The 18,295-nt window shown below is 39.6% G+C and overlaps 1 long non-coding RNA gene across 1 annotated transcript in view; it reads left to right on the forward strand.

Moving 5' to 3' along the window:
* The first annotated feature begins 3,396 nt into the window (after positions 1-3,396).
* Positions 3,397-18,295, forward strand: part of LOC117099309 — a 46,484-nt gene continuing 31,585 nt past the window's right edge. The window contains exons 1-2 of the long non-coding RNA XR_004443757.1: positions 3,397-3,523; positions 5,078-5,210. This is a non-coding gene — a long non-coding RNA (uncharacterized LOC117099309). The remainder of the gene's footprint in view (positions 3,524-5,077; positions 5,211-18,295) is intronic.

Below are 18,295 nucleotides of genomic sequence, written 5' to 3' on the forward strand. Positions count from 1 at the left end.
TTTGCTGCTCTAAAAAATGTTTTATTTTATCATCTCAGAGTTGGTCATATGGAATGGATTTTGAATTAGGATCATCTGCTAAGGTTGATTATATTTTCCTTACCCCTTTTTAATACTTCTGAAAAAATTAACTCCTTCAATGAAGATTATTTGGGGAAAGTGGCTGCAGGCACATTTTGTTGAAAATTGATTAGTTGTCTCATAAAATGATCTAAACTGTAAGGAACTATATTCTTCTTAATGCCACTATGTGGGATCCTACTGCTATAATTCAATTCAGGACTTGTCCTCAATATTATGTAGCCTGGAACAATTCTGGTAAATCACATGACTTCCTTTAATAGCAATCCTTGTAAAATAGTGTGAATGAGCCATCATTCACAGTGTAATGTCTAGTCCAGTGCACTACTACTTTTCGAAAAGACAATGATAGTCTGAGAAATTTTCATTCGTGGGGACATGCTCTGCTTCTGCTCCTTGCTTTCATATAGAATGAAATTTGAATGTTTTTATTATAGGTTTTTAATAAATATGTCTGCAAGAGAGACCATTCGATACTTTATTTTTGTATGGACCGCGAGTGTTTACATAGTGTTGTTACATATTATTACCTCTGGTACTATGTAAAGGTACCAGCAGAGAAGCAGGATGGATATTAAAATCCCCATTTTACAGACTAGGAAACTAGGTTCACAGAAACCAATGGCCTCTTGGGAATCAAACTTGACTTTTCAAATTTCACTTTTTTCTATTCTACTAGAGCTGCTTTTTTTTTTTCTTTCTTTCTTTTTTTTTAAAGACAAGCTCTCCCTTTGTCACCCAGGCTGGCATGCAGTGGCGGGATCTCGGCTGCAACCTCTGCCTCCCAGGTTCAAGCAATTCTCGTGTCTCAGCCACCTGAGTAGCTGGGATTACAGGCGTGACCACCAGGCCTGGCTAACTTTTGTATCTTCAGTAGAGACCGGGTTTTGCCATGTTGACCAGGCTGGTCTAGAACTTCTGACCTCAAGTGACCCACCTGCCTCAGCCTCCCAAAGTGCTGGGATTATAGGTGAGAGCCATGGTGCCCAGCCTAGAGCTGCCTTTTAATGCCTTACAATGATTATCATGCTTTGTGCTTTACAAGGTGCTTCCACATGCCTCTTCCTTCCTTCCAAAACCTTGTTGGATGGGGAGAGCTGGTGTTGTTGTGACCATCTTAAAAATGTGAAAACTGTAACTTGGAGAAAAGTGACTGGCCTGGCTCAGAGTTAGTGTATATGTATCAACTCTACAATCTAAGTGTATAGGTATAGAAAGGTGTTCTGGCAAAAAGTATGCCAATCACACTAATCATAGATTTTCTATGAGGTGACAGTGGATGAGGGAAGGAGAATTGCTAGACTGCATGGTGACTGCACACCAACTCTACAATCTGAGTGTATATGTATAGAAAGGTGTTATATATGTCAGGGACATATGTCAGGGAATTGGTGCCCTCATCTTCAGCCTCTGCTGGATTCCTTGTTTTTATAACTTTAGACAAGAATGTCTCACCATCAACCCCTGTACAATAAGAAGTTCAACATCCTTCTCAGTAGCTCCAGGGATTGCTGCGGGAGTATCTCTGTTTCTCTGTCATTTATTGTTTCTGATGAAAGCTTGATCTCCATTCTATGCCTCCTGCTCATCTGTCCATTTTCCACACCAGACTGCCCTTTGGGACATCCTATACTCTTCTGAAGTACCTTGACCCAAGCCATGTGTGAATGCTTTTACTGAAGTTCTAGGGGATGGAGGGAATTAATGAGTCAGAAGGGCACACACTGAAAGTGGAATATCAAGCATCCCCATTCCTTGGTTTTATCTGCCCCTTTGAAATGCTCAGTAGCAGAGGCCACTCAGTCACCGTGCAGTCTATCAATTCTCCTTCCCTCATCTACTCTCACCTCATAGAAAATCTATGATTAGCGTGATTGGCATACTTTTCCCCAGTACAGCTGCTACTGTGCAGTGTTTTTATAGCTTAGGGTAGATTTCTGAATCTGACTAATTTTTGCAACATCTATATGAAAGAGAGAAATGCAAAAATAACTCTCCATTCCCAATTTGTAATCCAGACTGAGGCACCTTTTATAATTTTTCCAGTGAGAAAGTAAAGAGAAATGAAGGCTTTTAAAAGGAATTCATTCTGAAAATAACCTTATAATCTCCAGGAATGACTTTCATCAAGGACTTAAAAGCAATAAAAAACTATTTTTCCTTTATGAGGTTAAGAAATTTGGTCCTTATGCTTTCTTGAAAGGAAACGGTTTATTTTTAAATCCTTAGAGGAACTTATATTCCTTGAAATTTTTAACATATAATTAATCATTCGGAAAATTATTATGATTGCAATTTTCATATATAAATATATTTTTATAAGATTGAAAATGTGAAAGAATTGTCAGATATTTATTGCAAATTAAATTTGGAAACATTTTTATAACATTTACATTGCTGGCCAGCAATCATTCTCTAACAAGTTGCCCTGAAAACAGTAAACATGTGAATCATGTTGTAAAAATTAGTCACATTCAGAGATCTCCTCTAACCTATAAAAACTATAATAACGGCCAGGCGCGGTGGCTCACGCCTGTAATCCCAGCACTTTGGGAGGCCAAGGTGGGCAGATCATGAGGTCAGGAGATTGAGACCATCCTGGCTAACATGGTGAAACCCCGTCTCTACTAAAATTACAAAAAATTAGCCGGACATGGTGGTGGGCGCCTGTAGTCCCAACTACTTGGGAGGCTGAGGCAGGAGAATGGCATGAACCCAAGAGAGGCAGAGCTTGCAGTGAGCCAAGATAGCATCACTGCACTCCAGCCTGGGCAACTGAGCGAGACTCCGTCTCAAAAAAAAAAAAAAAAAAAAAAAATACTATAACAACAACTGTACTGGGCAAAAGGTATTGTTAACTGTACATTTTCTATCAGTTCTAGAGCAGGATGTTTAAAATACCCTAACACAGCCACATTTAACACTTAGCTTTTGAAAATTTGAGAGAACTTTGGATTTTTGATGAATGAGGGATGTTAGTCACATACATTTTTGAATTATTTATGCAATGCTTAGGAAAATGTATAATCAAAGTTGCATCAAAGTAAGTTTAATTAAATTTTTATTATCTGTAAAGCTACTGCATACACAACTAGAACTTTACTAATTATTAAAACCAAATATATACAAAGTCATAGCTTAGGGAGGAAGAATTGGCAAATAGAGTACTAACTAGTAATTCAACTGAATATTTAAATATACAAAGGGATGTATAATTTTGTTTTTGATATTATAAATATAAAGACTTAGAGTGCTGGAAAGGCTCTACTATGAATCTTGCCTCACTAAGCTCTCTTATATCCTGGAAAGGACTCATATTTATTCCACAGCTAGATTCCGTAATCAACCCCATTGGTAGCTAACATTTATTGAGTGTGCCACACATCCTCACATAAATGATTGAATACAATCCCATAATCTCCGTCTCATCTTCTTTTTAAAGGTGAGTCCATGGAGCTTCAGGTTCCCTAGCTTGTCTAAGTTCAGCCAACCAGCAAATTCAAATCCAGGACTTTTTTTTTCTTCTGGAAGGTTTTGTTTTGTTTGCTGTTTTCCAAGCTGCCTTCACATCAGAACTACATGAGATATTTAGATACATAATTTTGACATGAAATGTGTTTTGCTTTCTTCATTTTGTTTTCAGGGAATAAGTTGTAGTTAATAATACATTTTATATATCTACGTTATGAGATCTTTAGAAGAATTTTGATGTGAATTAGTAAATCAGCAAAATAGTTGCTAAATTTATATTTCCTCCATTGAACAAGGTTAAATTCTAATTCACTTAGAATTGTTTCCATGTTCTGATGAATAATCAAATGGCCCATTGTTTAAGACCACCTTTTTACTTTTAATTCTCAGCAGAGAAATAATCACTAAAATTAGTGTTTAAAATATAGAACTAGGAAACATACGTAAATAACTATCCAAAGCCTATAGTTACCATGATACCCTGGGAACTTAGAAATAGTTTAAGTTTCAGGCACGGTAACATGCAAAACAAATTCAATCATGAAGGAAGTTATCTTGACTAGCAGACACACACACACACACACACACACACACACACAGCCCTGTGTGTGTCAGCAATTGATTTCATAGATAATTTCCTGTCCACTGATGACTGCCCCCAAATCTTTCTTTAATTGCAAGGGAAAACTGAGAGCACTTAATAATATAGCTTAATTAGCTGTGTTTCTCATATTTACACCAATAATATTCTGATATACTTGTTTTGATAAGATGAGCAAACAAGCAAAGCTAGAACAAGGCACTGTATTGTTTGAGAAGATCTGTGATACATGTTAGCTTCACTGTTCCATAAAGATTCTTTTTTCTCAGTAGAACTCACTTGAGATAGTAGTCTAATATTAAAAAGAATATAATATTCATAACTTTTTTTTGCTAACAAACTTAGATTTATGAGAGACAAACATCAGAGATATCCAAATTTCATGTCAGAGTTGAGAACAGAAATAAGCCGAATTCAACTGTTTGTTTTCTGAAGCCCTGCTGAATACATTGTCTGGATTGTACCACAGAAGGCTGAAAGCAAAACACGGGTGGGTCTATCAAACAATCCCTGACTCTGTTTATAACAACTGAAGCTGTGCCTTTCATATCAGAGTCCCATCAGAAAGGGGAGGGGGAAGGAAGAGATAAGCTCATCAGTGAAATAGTATCCTTTAACAACAACCAGTCACTTCCTGCAATCAAAACCATGCTAGCATGTGGCTTGTTCAAATAAAAATTACTGGACTGGAGCCAAACAAGGAAAAAGTAATTGATAATGTGGTTTTTCAGAAACCATCCATCCATCAAATGTGTCAGTCCTTCCTAATACTTTATTTCCCTTCTGAACAAAGATCTTTAAAATTCATTGTGTGCACTTAAAAACAAAGTGTCCTTGTGCTGGTTTATAAAGATTCTCTTTTAGTTTGGGTTTGTTTTGTTATTTGATTACATTCCCTCCCATCCTGCATTTTTTTTCTCCCAGATAGTTGCTGGAAATTTCTGCCATTCTTAAACAAAGCATCTTTGTGCTGTATCAGCTTGCATTTTCCTTGGATTGTGTTTGGATGATGCCTTTTCACTGACTTCAGCACTGGAGTATTGTAGCCATAGCCTTAGTAAGTAGACTGTAACAAACAGATTCACTAGCGCTTTTTGTGTTTTGCATCCTATTAATCGCTGGTGAGAAACACTTCTTGGAGTAAGGCACAGGACCTATTACAAATAGAAGGAAAAACGGATGAGGAAATATTGGATCATACTTGAAACTAGAGAAAGCCGTTGATAGTCATCATAAAAAGAAATGTCCCCTTTCTAGTAATTCCTCCAATACATATGACAATCTTATAACTAAAACTTTTTATTTATTATGGAATTCTAAAGATCAGTTTGCAAAACTGATAGTATGTTAGCTCACTAGCAGTTTCCAAAAGCAACATCTATAAAGTAAATTTCAGCAACATTCATTCATTTCTCCTCTTTATGACTTCCATATTAAAGCTGGGCTTACTAGACATTTGATGCTACACACACACACACACATTTTGCCCAGATATGGGCAAGATCACACCTCAAAATGCATAAAGAGATAATAGCTTCCCAAAAAATATATTTTAAATTATAGTTCTATGATTAAAACACTGAAAATATGAAAAATAATGAAGCTTTGGTGAAGAAAAAATCCCATGTGATTCTGAAAGTTTTTTCACTTCTTTCAGCTACCTATTTTATAAGTCAACAAAATCCTATTATGATTTCTTTTGAATACTTCTAGTACTATCAACTATTGACCTGACAAATACTTTAGAATTGTATTTAGATTTGGTCCTCGGTGTCTTGGCACATGCTACCTAGGAACCAGACCCTGAGGAGATAGTTTTTCCCTGGGCAGGCAGCTAAATACTGGCCAGAGAAGTCACTCCTGTTACCTCACCAGGCATCTCAGTAAAGTTTCTTTTTAAAGAATGCCAGGAAGAAAAGTTTCAGTAATGGCACAAAACCTCTATATTACAAGTACTGCTCCTGAAATTTCTCTTTTGGCCTGCCCCAAATTAATACTAAAAAAGTTACATTCATACCACGATAATAATAACAATTATTTATGTGTACCTTTTTTTGCCTATGAGATGTTACTACTAGAATACCAAAAAGAAACAAGTGTGCACTCTTCATTCAAAGATTGCAACACAAAGAAATACAAAGTATATAAGGCTTCAGGGTTATTTTTGGTGGGACAGATATTATTCATTTGGAAATAGCAGATATGTCAACTACTAAGTCAGCATTCCTGGTGAGTTCCTTGAAAACAAGACCTAATTTAGCTGTTTTTGTGTGAGAAATTACAAGAAAGTCACTGATACAAATTCTGTTTTCAAAGGTACTCACAAAAAAGAACTTGAAGAACAAATATAAATATTTTCATCCTTTGTTTTTCAGCTAGAATTTGCTGTATGTCAAATTTGCCTATTATTTCACCCTAGGTCTTGTGAGAAGATAAAAATGAAACAGAATAACTCTTTTGTAATATTTTAATGTGCTTTGACTTTTTGTTTTGTATTTTCTTAAACTGAACTTTTCCCTATTCTTCCAGAGACATCTAAAAAACATGCCTCAGAGAATTTTAGGATTGTTAAAGAAATGGTTCAAAATGAAAAAAAAAAAAGAACTAATATTCAATTTCTGCTATTCAGAAGGGAATTATGTCACAAGTCAATGTAGTCTTGAAAGCCAGGCTTTGTCAAAACAGAAAGAACTTTCCAGAATAATCATATCATGACATCAAGAGTTAGGCATGAGTCCGGGAGTGGTGGCTCATGCCTGTGATCCCAGCACTTTGGGAGGCTGAGGCGGGTGGATCACCTTAGGTCAGAAGTTCGAGACCAGCCTGGCCAACATAGTGAAACCCCATCTCCTACTAAAAATACAAAAAATTAGCCAGGTGTGGGGGTGGGTGCCTGTGATCCCAGCTACTCTGGGCTCACTTGAACCCAGGAGGCAGAGGTTACAATGAGCCCAGGTCGCACCATTGTACTCCAGCCTAGGCAACAAAAGCGAAACTCCATCTCAAAAAAAAAAAAATAGAGCCAGGCATGGGTGACTAGATAATGATTTCTTCTATGGAGAGGAAAAGCTAGGCAGTGAAACTTGCTACCCTGAGATAGCAGGAAGATATAATAACAGAAAGTGAAAAACCCCAGACTTACTCCTCTTGGTCTGAGGGTTGTGGGAGGAGAGGAAGGTTAGTAGTGGTTAGGCTACCATCTTTTCTCTTGGGGCCAATGTTCCTTGGTTAGAAATGTATATTAAACACATAAATCATTTCACTGATTTAATAAATATCTTTTCATGCTTTTCCATATCTACAATCAGGATGTGTCACAGCTTTCTGGACATTATTATTAGTTTATTATTATGTTATATTAGTAGTAGTAGGAGTAGTACATAGAACAATGGTACATCTTAACACCAATGGCATCTTAGAGTCAACGAAATGTGTTAGGTTGAGGAGAAAGGGGAAGAGAGCGGCATCTGTGCTCCTTTCCACCTAGGACTCTGTCCTCACAGACTGCTGTCAGCAGCCAGGAAGGCCATATGAAAATAAACCCACATGTCGCCCAAGGTGAGGTAGAAAGTGGACCTCCTGCACCATTATCTGCTTCTCCATAGCATGAATGAGCTCTAGAATATCCAAGGAGGATCTGGAAAGCTCAAGGAGAGTTGAGTAAGAACCTTCTAGGAGAAGGTTCTGCCTTGCAGAGTGGCTGGGCCTGGATCTACTGGGAGTCCTGCACCAGCAAGGGCAAACATAGGACTAAGTCACCAGGGAGGTGACCAGCTCTAGATCAAGCTAAAAAAGAAAACTGGTCATGACCTACACTAGTCCCAGGCTCTAGGACCAGGTCCCAGCAGAACCTCCTGGAAGGAGAACCACCTTCTGTGGTCATTAGTTTCCCAGCTCAGGGGTCTTCTGCAGTAGACCTCACGAGAATCCAGGGTGGACTCTGCTGTTCTGAGGACCCTGTCTCCCCACTGCTACACAGAGTCACCCAAGCCCCACCTCTTCAAATGGACGCAGGGGCTGTCTTGGGGAAGAACAGGGAGCAAACTCACAAATCTGAAAGACTGTGCATTTCTTTCAAGATAGGCTGAGTGTTAGGTAGAAAAACTGCCAAAATTAATGAAGAAGATGAAATTTCCTGGGATATTAAAATAAATTTAGTTGTTTCTTTTTTTCTTGCTGCCCAGTTAGGTGTTTATCAACTAATAGAAAAATGAAAGGAACTGTAGTTTCTATCAATATCTGATTGGTAACGTAAGTGAATGTGTAATGAAGATACTGCCCTCAAGTAATGAAGTAATGAAGACACTGCCCTTGAGAAGTCTAGAATCTAGAATGATAATATGAGAACATACATAAATATAAGTTACCTTTAACATAAATGTCCATGAGAGATAGACCAACTATCTATGTCTATGAGAGACAGACCAATTATGCATAAATTAGCAAATTGTGATTCTATGATCTGTATTGTAATATTAATGGTGTTTAATTGGAACTAAAGGATACTGTCATTACGAGGATGACTACTTGTGTAGTAGGAGTGTGCTAGGTGAACAGAGTAGATGTCGCCAAGTGGATGGACCATTGTGTCATAATGACATAAAGCACATTGGAACATCTCTTTTAATTCAAATGAATCCCCTCTTTATAAAGCTGGGCTTATTGACTAAAGACCATTATTATGTAAAGACTGAATGAGAGGAAGCCATAAAACATGCTCTTTCACCCCTTTTTTGTTTATAGCTACCCAGAAATGAACATCAATATTTAACTGTCTGGATAATTTTAGGCTTGTAAAAAACCAATTAGCTATGACTCGGTCCCAGTGTTTGGAGCCTTCGTGGAGCAGAGTATGGGAGTGTTTAGTTCTTGTGGTCAGAAGCAGAGAGCTTGGAGAAAGGTTAGAGTGGCAAGGGTCGTTGCTGGCTTAGTGGGGTCTCGTGGGATGTTATATCCTGAAGGGGCAGGCCAGGGCCAGATTAGTATGCAGCAGCCCTTGTAAGGCAGTCAGAGAAGGATTCAGCAGGATTGTTGGCAGCACACAGAACCCTTGGCTGCAAGAGGCGCATCACTGAAAATATATCACAGACTTGAGCGTTTCATTCTAGGCAGTTTAGGACTACCCCTGCCTTCAGGTAGAAACCTCCAGGCTTATAAAACCTTGGTCAGCTACAGTAATTCTGATTCCTCTGAATAAATAAGTCCTCCTCTCCAATCAGAGCTTACATGTCTTTGTATGAAAATAAGCCCCCATCCTCAGACTTAACAGGTCTTCTGGAGGGACATCTATGTTTGGCCTGGGGGAGAGAAAGTGGAGTGTGGGGGCCTGGACTTATGCTAATTAGGAAGTTCTCCTGTTTCCTTGGTGGTCCAGAGTCCCATGGTCTCTGTCTTAGTCTGTTTTGTGTTGCTATAAAGGAATACCCAAGACGGTTATCTATGAAGAAAAGGAGTCATGTCGTTCATGGTTTTGCTGGCTGAATAGTTCAAGGGCATGGCCCTGGCTTCTGACGAGGTCTTTCATGCTATGTCACAATGTGGCAGAGAAGGTCAAAGGGGAAGTAGACACATGGGAAGAGGGGGATACCTGAGGGGCGTCCCGGTTTTACAACAATCCTCTCTCTTGAGAACTAATCCAGTCTCCCAAGAGTGAGAACTCACGTGCTACAGCAAGAATAGCACCAAGCCTGTTATGACGGATCCACCCCAACCCATACACCTCTTAGCAGGTGCCACCTCCCAAAACCACTACTTTGGGGATCAAACTTAAACACGAGTTTTGGTGGAGGCAAACCATATCCAAGTCATAATAGTCTCTGATGCTCAGAGGGCCAGACTTATTGTCTAATTTTTATTAATTCGTTTTTCTCTCAGATATAATTAGTTGTCTACCCAATATCTATTTATCCATATCTTCCTTACTTATGGAATCTCATATCTATTTGTGGCAAGAGAGGAACCAGCCCCAGGCAAGGTAAGTGATTTCCCAAGCTTCACAGGAGCTTCAGGTCATCAAAGAGGAATAAGTAAAAGTTTTCTGGGTGATGGTTTCTGGGAGAGAATTTACCTCTCTCATCAGAGGACAGACTCAGCTGGCCTGGCCTTACCTGCCTTAAACTCAGACACATTGTCTGGACCTGCACTGGGGTCCCCATGTGGCTAATTAGAGCACAGAGACCAGAGGCCAGTTATGGTCCACACTTGCATTTATTCAGCAATTACTTATTGAGTACCCACTGCATTTCAGGCCCAGTGTACACAATACAGACACAGAGTTCATGTTATTACTCCTATCTGTGATTGCATTCCTGAAGGCTTCTGATTGTAACAGAAATCACTGCTGGTTTAAGCAATCAATACATTAAAATATAAATACAAGAAGGAAGGGGGATTCACAGAAGATACTGGATATGAAGTGTTTCACTGTGAGACTGAAAAAATGTGGTTTGAGAAACAGATGGAAGACAAGGAGGCCAGGCACCAGGAAGCACAGCATGCTCACTCCCAGGAATGGTCAGGTTAGAATCAGACCACCACCACCACTGCAACCTTCAAGCAAGGCTGTGACTACACGTGCTGCTGCTGCTGCTGACTTTTGCCCATATTCAAGAGCCAGTATCTTTGGAGACAGCATCAGATTCTGCTGAGCTTTCTCACATGTCTAGACACTAGTGATTTCAGAAAATGAATGGAAACTTTCCTTTTCAGAGAAGGAAAATGATGCCTCCACTGTTGCCCTATTTTTTTGTGGGTGGGGATGATGAGACCACCATTATGCCAAGGCCACAGTGTTGTGCCAAACAGTTGTAGACTCCAAAGGGATGTTACCAGGTTCAAGAGGTCAAAGAAGAGACCCAGAGCCAGCAAACAAGACATGGGGTTTTACTGGGGGGCTTACATGCATGGGAGAGTCCAGTGGTGATGGGCTGGACAGGAGAACCACAACCACTTGCAAAAGGCATGCAGTTTATACAGCATTTTCACTTAACATCCTCTCCTCTTCCAACCTCCACTTGGCAACCTTTATTTAAACCAAAACAAAAGGCCTCAATCCCCTGTATGGCCTGCATTCTATAGGACAGGGCTCAGATGTTCCTCACAGATAAAGAATGGATCTCTAGGTTGAGTACTCCCAGATTCCTTAGCTTGGGACTCTGAACACACATTTCAGGTGCTTCTCCCATACAAGGTCCTTCTCAGGGGATGCTCAAGTCAAGTTACCACTGTCAGGTGCGTCTACCATAGGCACACTCACAGTTGAAGGCAACCCCAAAGGAGATTGGAGCAACCTCAAGGGACATTGGGAGATCATTCCCCTAAAGGAAGAAGGATCAATGATAAGGAACCAAGTAATTTTTTTAAAAGTCCATGACGGCAAAAATTATTTACATAGAGTACTAGAGTTTTCAAGGTGGAAAGCAATAAAAATAACTTTTGTACAGTATTTTAACATTTTCAAAGTGCATTTGGTCTTCACAGGACTGAGATGCAGGCAAAGCAAGTATTATATTGATCCTCAAATACTCAGGATCATTTTTATAGGATATAAAGTGTTCAGTTATTGCCTGACTTTTTATTTAAGAGGAAAAAGATGTGTAACTTAAGTATGCAACAGTTTCAACTGGGGATGTCTTGTAACTTTTGGAGTACAAGCAAAATCTTCTGTGGACAATGTTTATTTATATAAACAAGTGAACTAGTCTTCTGAAAAGTGAAGGTATTCTACTGAGAAGTTAAGGTGATTAGTTTTCATATTAGACTCTTCCCAAGTTTTATCTCAAATGCTTATCAAATTACGAAATTCTTATTTTTAAAAGAAAAATCCATGTAACAGATGTGATCTTAAGCTTAATCGGTATAAAATAAGGGTGGCAAAACATGACATATATCTCATTACTCTCCTATCTCTTGACTTGGCAGACATAACTAATTAATCACGGCATTCTTTCCCACAGAATCCAGACGGCCTCAGAATCCCTCTCAATACAGCACTGTATGCAGCCCCTACCAATCAATCAGAGCTGGCAATTCCAGAGCAGTGTTTAATACAAAGTAGTAGTTGTTAGGGATTTGTTTTGTTTGTTGAGAATGTTGATGTTCTGGGTAGAGCACCCTTCTTCTGGAAACAATCTTCTAAGTTTATGGCTCAAATCCTAGCAGATTTGATACTATTGGTTAAACTGTCGTCTATGGTTTCTTGGAGTTCAAACCACATGTCCATCAAGGCTGAAGTTTTAAAGAATGTGGTAGAAAAATATCATGATAGTGAAACGTAGGGACTTCCTGTTAGGGCATTCAGTATGGTGCTGCAAGAGGAAGCCACACTTTGACCTTGCTGAATGAAGACTGGCAGGGGAGAGAAATAGCTTTGTTAAGCAAATCAATTTCTGTCCTTCAGGAGCAGTCTCATATTGCTGAATGTCTGGTATTCATGTGCTGGCAAATTGTAAAGGTCCATTTTTCAGCTCAAGCTGAAGTGGAATACTGGGAAAATCTGGGCAAATTAGGAAGTCTGATCTCCAAGCCCTCCCAAGCATTAACCTGGGGTTTAAAGAAAGGTTCATTTTGCCTTCCTTCTCTATCCATCCTCCTAACCACAAGACAGAGGCAGAGATCTGATTCTTTAAACTCCTAAGCAGATACAAGCTAGGAGAAAAAAGTGAGGATGATGTTTAGTTCAAATATCAGGCCAGACCACATTCCTGGTGCTGGTGACTCGGTGGCTGTGATGTTGCAGAGGAAATCCCAAACCTGAATACCAGAGTCAGTGATTGCTTAAGCCCCAAGGAAATCCTTAGACCTTTGGGATTTCCTGCATCAATTGTAGATGAACTGGATGGATGAATTTTCCAAACTTTCCAAAGTCTCTTTCCCTTCCCTTGGGGTTGTTGCAGGAAAAAAAAAAAAAAAATGAAGAGGAGAATCACCCAGCTGGCAGAACCTCAGCTTGGCCACTTAAAGAACTCAATATATTGCCAGGGCAACAATTCAACACATAGATGCCAGTGAGACCCACTAAAACTATCATTTATCTTATTATCCTTTTCCAGCAGGATAATTTTTGTGTTTTTTTCTGTGAAGCTGGAATAATCTTCCTACTGAGGCCATGCACACAGTGCCTACTCCCAAAGGAAATCAGAGCCCTTGGGGGCAAGGATCAATAGCATGGATCAATGCCAGGTAGCATATGCCCCCTCATGTAGCTCTTGTTTTCCCCATGTCTAAGTGGGATGTTTTCATTGGTGTTATCCTAATTTTCTGCCATCATTAAATATTAGTGTCAGAGTAGTCACATTTGTACCTAATGGAATGGAAGAGACATAACCCCATGATGCTGGACATTAAGCAACTGGCATTTAGGTGGGCTGCTTATATCTGTGGTTATATGTAGGATTATTGTATTTTGTAAACTGGTGGCTATATTGGTTATCAATTTCCACAAAAATTCTGCTAACATGCAGCCACAAAATTTAGTAGCCTAAAACAACAACCATTTGTTTAGCTCATGAGTTTGTGGCTTGGTTGGGTAGTTCTTCTAGTCTTGGCTAGGCTTGGCTGATCTTGGCTTACTCATGCATCTGTGACTCAGCTGGTGGTTTGGCTGATGGTTGGCTGGTCTAGAATGGACTCACCTAAAACAGTCTGGCTCTGCATAGAGGGTCTTCCCTTCATCAGATGAGCCTGGGCCTGTTCTATTGTTGGTGGCAGGGCTTTAAAAGAGTACAAGTACATAGGGCTCCTTGAAGTCTAGGCTCAGAACTAGCCCCCTCCCACTTCTGTCTCATTTTATTGGCCACAGCAAGTCACAAGGCCAGTGCAGATTCAAGGAAAGAGGGAAATAGATTCCACCTCTTAATGGAAGTTGCTGCAATCACCCACAGAGGCATGTGGGAAATTATTTAAATGTTAAGAAGAGAGTACTGAGAGAGCCAGGTGGCCATGAAATGGACAGTGGTGGAGATTTATCTCTAAGATCAGCCCAACACTCTTTTCCAAGCAGCACTCAGCTTGTCTACTCTAAGAAAGGCTTATTTTAACTACAAGACTTACTTGAATGGAAGCTGACAACTTCCTGTAGAGTCTGCTTCCTTGGCCATGGTGATTGCCAGAGATAGGCACTTGAATCAAAACTAGGTTAATCAGAGTACCCCATATGTTGCTTTAATGCTTGGTCTAGGAGTTGACAAGGCCTAATTCAAGCCATTCAAAATGCTTCTATAGGTGGGACAGGTGAGAATACATAAATCCAAGGACTGATATCAGCCACAGAAGCACAGGCAAAACAAGCCTGTGGCAATGAAATTGACATCCAAAGAGAAGCAGTCCCTGGACAGGAGGAGAATAGAACCTTGGGGGCATTCTCTTCCTGGTACAGTTATCCCTGAACCCTGTCACACCCATCCTTTCTATGAGCTGGTTTTGGAAGGCAACTCTTTCTCTCCTAAAAAAAAAAATAACTGAAGCTGGGAGCTGGTTCATTGTAACCAAAGTAGTCTGATACAGGTGTAATCTGGGAAATAGACCTCCTGCTTCAAAACTTCCTCTCAATGTGTTTGCAATTCTCTCTATAGCAATTGATCATTTGGGTTAGGAAGGTATATGAGTAGGAAGGAGCCACACATTTTGACACCTCCATATATGGTCTGAAAAGCCTTCTGACTCAGACCTTGCAAATCTGTTGTCACCTTTCAACACTCAGCTCATTCACATTTTGAAGTTTTTTTCTCTCCCTTTTCTGCCACCTCTAAATTAGCGGACTTTTCCTCTTGTGCTCCTAAAATATTTTTGACACATTTCTAAGGTACAACTCATATATGATATTATATGCTCACAACTCTATATGCATCTCCCTAGTTAAATTGTGATTCATTCCTTTGGGCTAGACATAAAAAAAAATCTTGTTTACTTTTGTATTCTTGGAGCATAGCATTGCACTGTGTTTAACAAAAACACAAGTATTCTAAAGGTAGTCTATTAAAACTTTAAGCCATTAATACCTTAGCTTCAATTCATTGATAAACATTATTTAAGAACATACTCATACAACCATCAGTGGTTCTAAATCTTGGCTGCACAGTGAAATCACCTGGGGAGCTTTTTAAACAAATTTATGCTTGAGCCTCACCCCAGACCAATTAAATCAAAACTTCTGGGATTGGGGCCTAGACATCAATATTTTTAATAGATTTTCAAATGGTTCAAATATGCAGCCAAGATTAAGAACTACTGCAATATATGTGGTTTCTGTCCGTTACGAAGAACTAGAGCTGAAGAAAAGATTCCATCTAGTTGGGAGGAAAGCTTCAGGAAAGTGGTGACTTTTGAATTAAATCTTAATGGGTGGGTAGAATTTCAGTAGGGGAACATAAGGGGAGAAAACAAATGTATAACAATGGGAGAAGCAGCTATGCATAGAAAATGGGATGTTCAGGTAAGCTACAGTGTAGGGGTGTCCTGAGAAGTAGCATTTACTGAGTATCTACTCTGTGCTAAGCATTTTACACACATTTCTCAATTAATCATCATCATTACTTTCTGAAAAAATAACTATTTTGTGGATGAAAACACTGAGGCACAGGTAATTTAAAAACTTGCCTGAGGTTTTACAAATAGCTGGTGGTGGATCTGGGACTTAAGCCCAAGTCTAGGCTGGTCTCCAAACCAATGCATGGAGCTGGAAGGTGGGTTGCACCTGTTGGCAGCTACCTTGGTTTCCTGCCTCTGTCTTCTCCAACAGAAGCTATCAAAGGCTCATAGGAGCAGGCTCAGGACCATCTGACTTCTTGAGTAAATATCAACAGGGTTAGTGCATTTGGCTGTGGCCTGAATTCCCCCTGCAGGTGGGGCTTCGTATGGGTTGCTCTCCAGAGTGAGCTGCGGTGGCCCAACCACATGGCTGGCTGCCTGCCTCCACCCAGGTTCAAGCACCGAAGGACCAAGGGAAACTTACGTCTCCCTTGAACTGCAGGATCCCAACTCCTTTTGATGACCCAGATTTCCCAGAATTATGTCTCTGAAATATTTGTTCTATGTCTCCAATCTTCCATATTTATTTTACTCCTGATTTTAGAAATGACCACGGGGCACTATTCCCAGACACCACAAATGCCCTCTTCCAAGGAGGCCACAGCACCCTGACCACTTCCCATCCAAGTCCTATTTTTTCTCCCTTCCAACTGGCCTCATGCTGCTAAGCCACATGCCTGAGCCAGCCAAGTTAAGGGAGAGGCCAGATTGTGCCTGTCAAGCTAAGCACTGAAGATTTATTGCTAAATGTTCTTTAACAGGACAGTGCTAGATCAAAAGGGAGATCAATAGGGAGATTTTTCTAGTGAGACTAACTGTAGTTCAGAAATATATTATTTAGAACTCTCTTACTGCATGTGACAGAAAACTCAATTCAAACTCATTTAAGCAAACAGAAGGAGGAATTGGCTGCTTTGACTTGAAAGTTCAGTACTCATATCTTCAGGCAGGGTTTGATCCAGGGTCTCAAACAATGTTATCAGGAATCATTTACTTTCTCTGTCTTGCATTCATGGGCTTCCTTCTTGTGGGTGCTCTAAATCTCTAAGATTATTTCACTGTGAGCACTAGTCATCCCAGCAGAAAAGACAATTTTATTAGTGCACCTTCCCAGGATTCAGAATTAACTATGCTTGAATTAACTTGGGCTTCTGCCTATTTCTAAACCTATCAGTGTGCCCAAAGAGATGGAGTTTTGATGGTAGGGCAGGACTGGCTCATGTACCCACCTCTGAAAAAGCAATATAGCTAAGGAAATTCAGGGCTTAGGTAGCCTAAGCATGGATCACAAGATCCATCTCAAACCACACGTTCTGGCTGGGGCTAACTTCCCAAAGCAAATTTGAAGTATCATAACCTGGAAAAGAAGAAAATAATCATCAAAAAGGCAAAAACAACAGATGACCTCTACAGAAAGCTATTTTGGAAATCCAGGCCTTGCCCAGTAAAGTCTCTTCTAACATGTGGCAAAGACAAGGAATATAACAGGATTGTCTTCATCAGCCTATAATTCTCACATCGGTACCAGCACAGACTGGCGCATGACCACTAGACAAATCAGACCAGTGAGCAGCCAGTGAATTCTTTCTCATCTCTTCTGATAAATATGGGTTAAGCTATGGGGCAGTCCAAGTTTTAGGAAATTTATAGCAACTTCTCAGCATTCATGTTAACAGATATCATGAATAATTGAATCCCACTGGTAAACTCAATCTGTCATTTTATATAAACATTTTACTTTTGTCACCAACCTTTTTGTCAAAGGTGTTAACAAGTCATTGAAAAACTTATTGAACGGTTCCATTTCTACATAGTATGGACTATCATCTGATAAATAGAAAAGTAGGCCCAGCAGTGTAGAGGTGGAGACGCATCAAGCCTCAGTAATCTATAATTGGCTATTTATCTTTTGATATTCCAAAGTTGAGTAAGAATTATTATTTATTCCTTTATAATGTTTTTTAATGTTTTAAGCATTGATGTTAAGTAATATAGATAACCCCCAGGTTTAGTTGATTGGTATGTTTTACAAAAATCAGCTTGACATGTTAGTATAGCCGTTTCACACTGACAGATGCTATGTGGTCAGATGCACAGTTCCATCATACTTCTTAGAATTTCATTGAACAAAACTGACATGGGATAAATGTAAGGCCTCTGGTATACAAAACTATTAGAGCTTCATATGTAGAACTTTAATACAGATTCGACAAAATGATCCAACTTAGCTCCCAAGTGTTCACGACACTCATTTAAGAAAAGGAAGGATAGCTGTCAGTTCAGATGGAAAGTCACAGAGAACATTTGTGAATGGCAAGATCCAACAATGAATCAGCTTAGCACTTTCCAAGTCCTCCATCTTCCCTCAGTTCATGCCCTCTCTGTTGTCTTTTCTCTTGTTCTTTCTCCATCTTTGGCAGTTTTGTATATCATTTAATTAGCTAGTAAGGAAAAGTTTTAAAGGTCATCAATCAACTTTCTCAATGTTAAAATAAAAGATATAATATACTGTTTTTGGAAAGGCAATAGACTGCTTAAAATTGAGGGCTCTGTAGTCCGACAGCCTCCAAAAACCCCAGTCATTTCTGGTGATATGATTTGAAGAAGTTAATGGAC

This window comes from Trachypithecus francoisi, unplaced genomic scaffold (assembly GCF_009764315.1).
Source record: "Trachypithecus francoisi isolate TF-2019V2 unplaced genomic scaffold, Tfra_2.0 Lachesis_group16, whole genome shotgun sequence".
In the NCBI taxonomy this organism is placed as follows: domain Eukaryota; kingdom Metazoa; phylum Chordata; class Mammalia; order Primates; family Cercopithecidae; genus Trachypithecus; species Trachypithecus francoisi.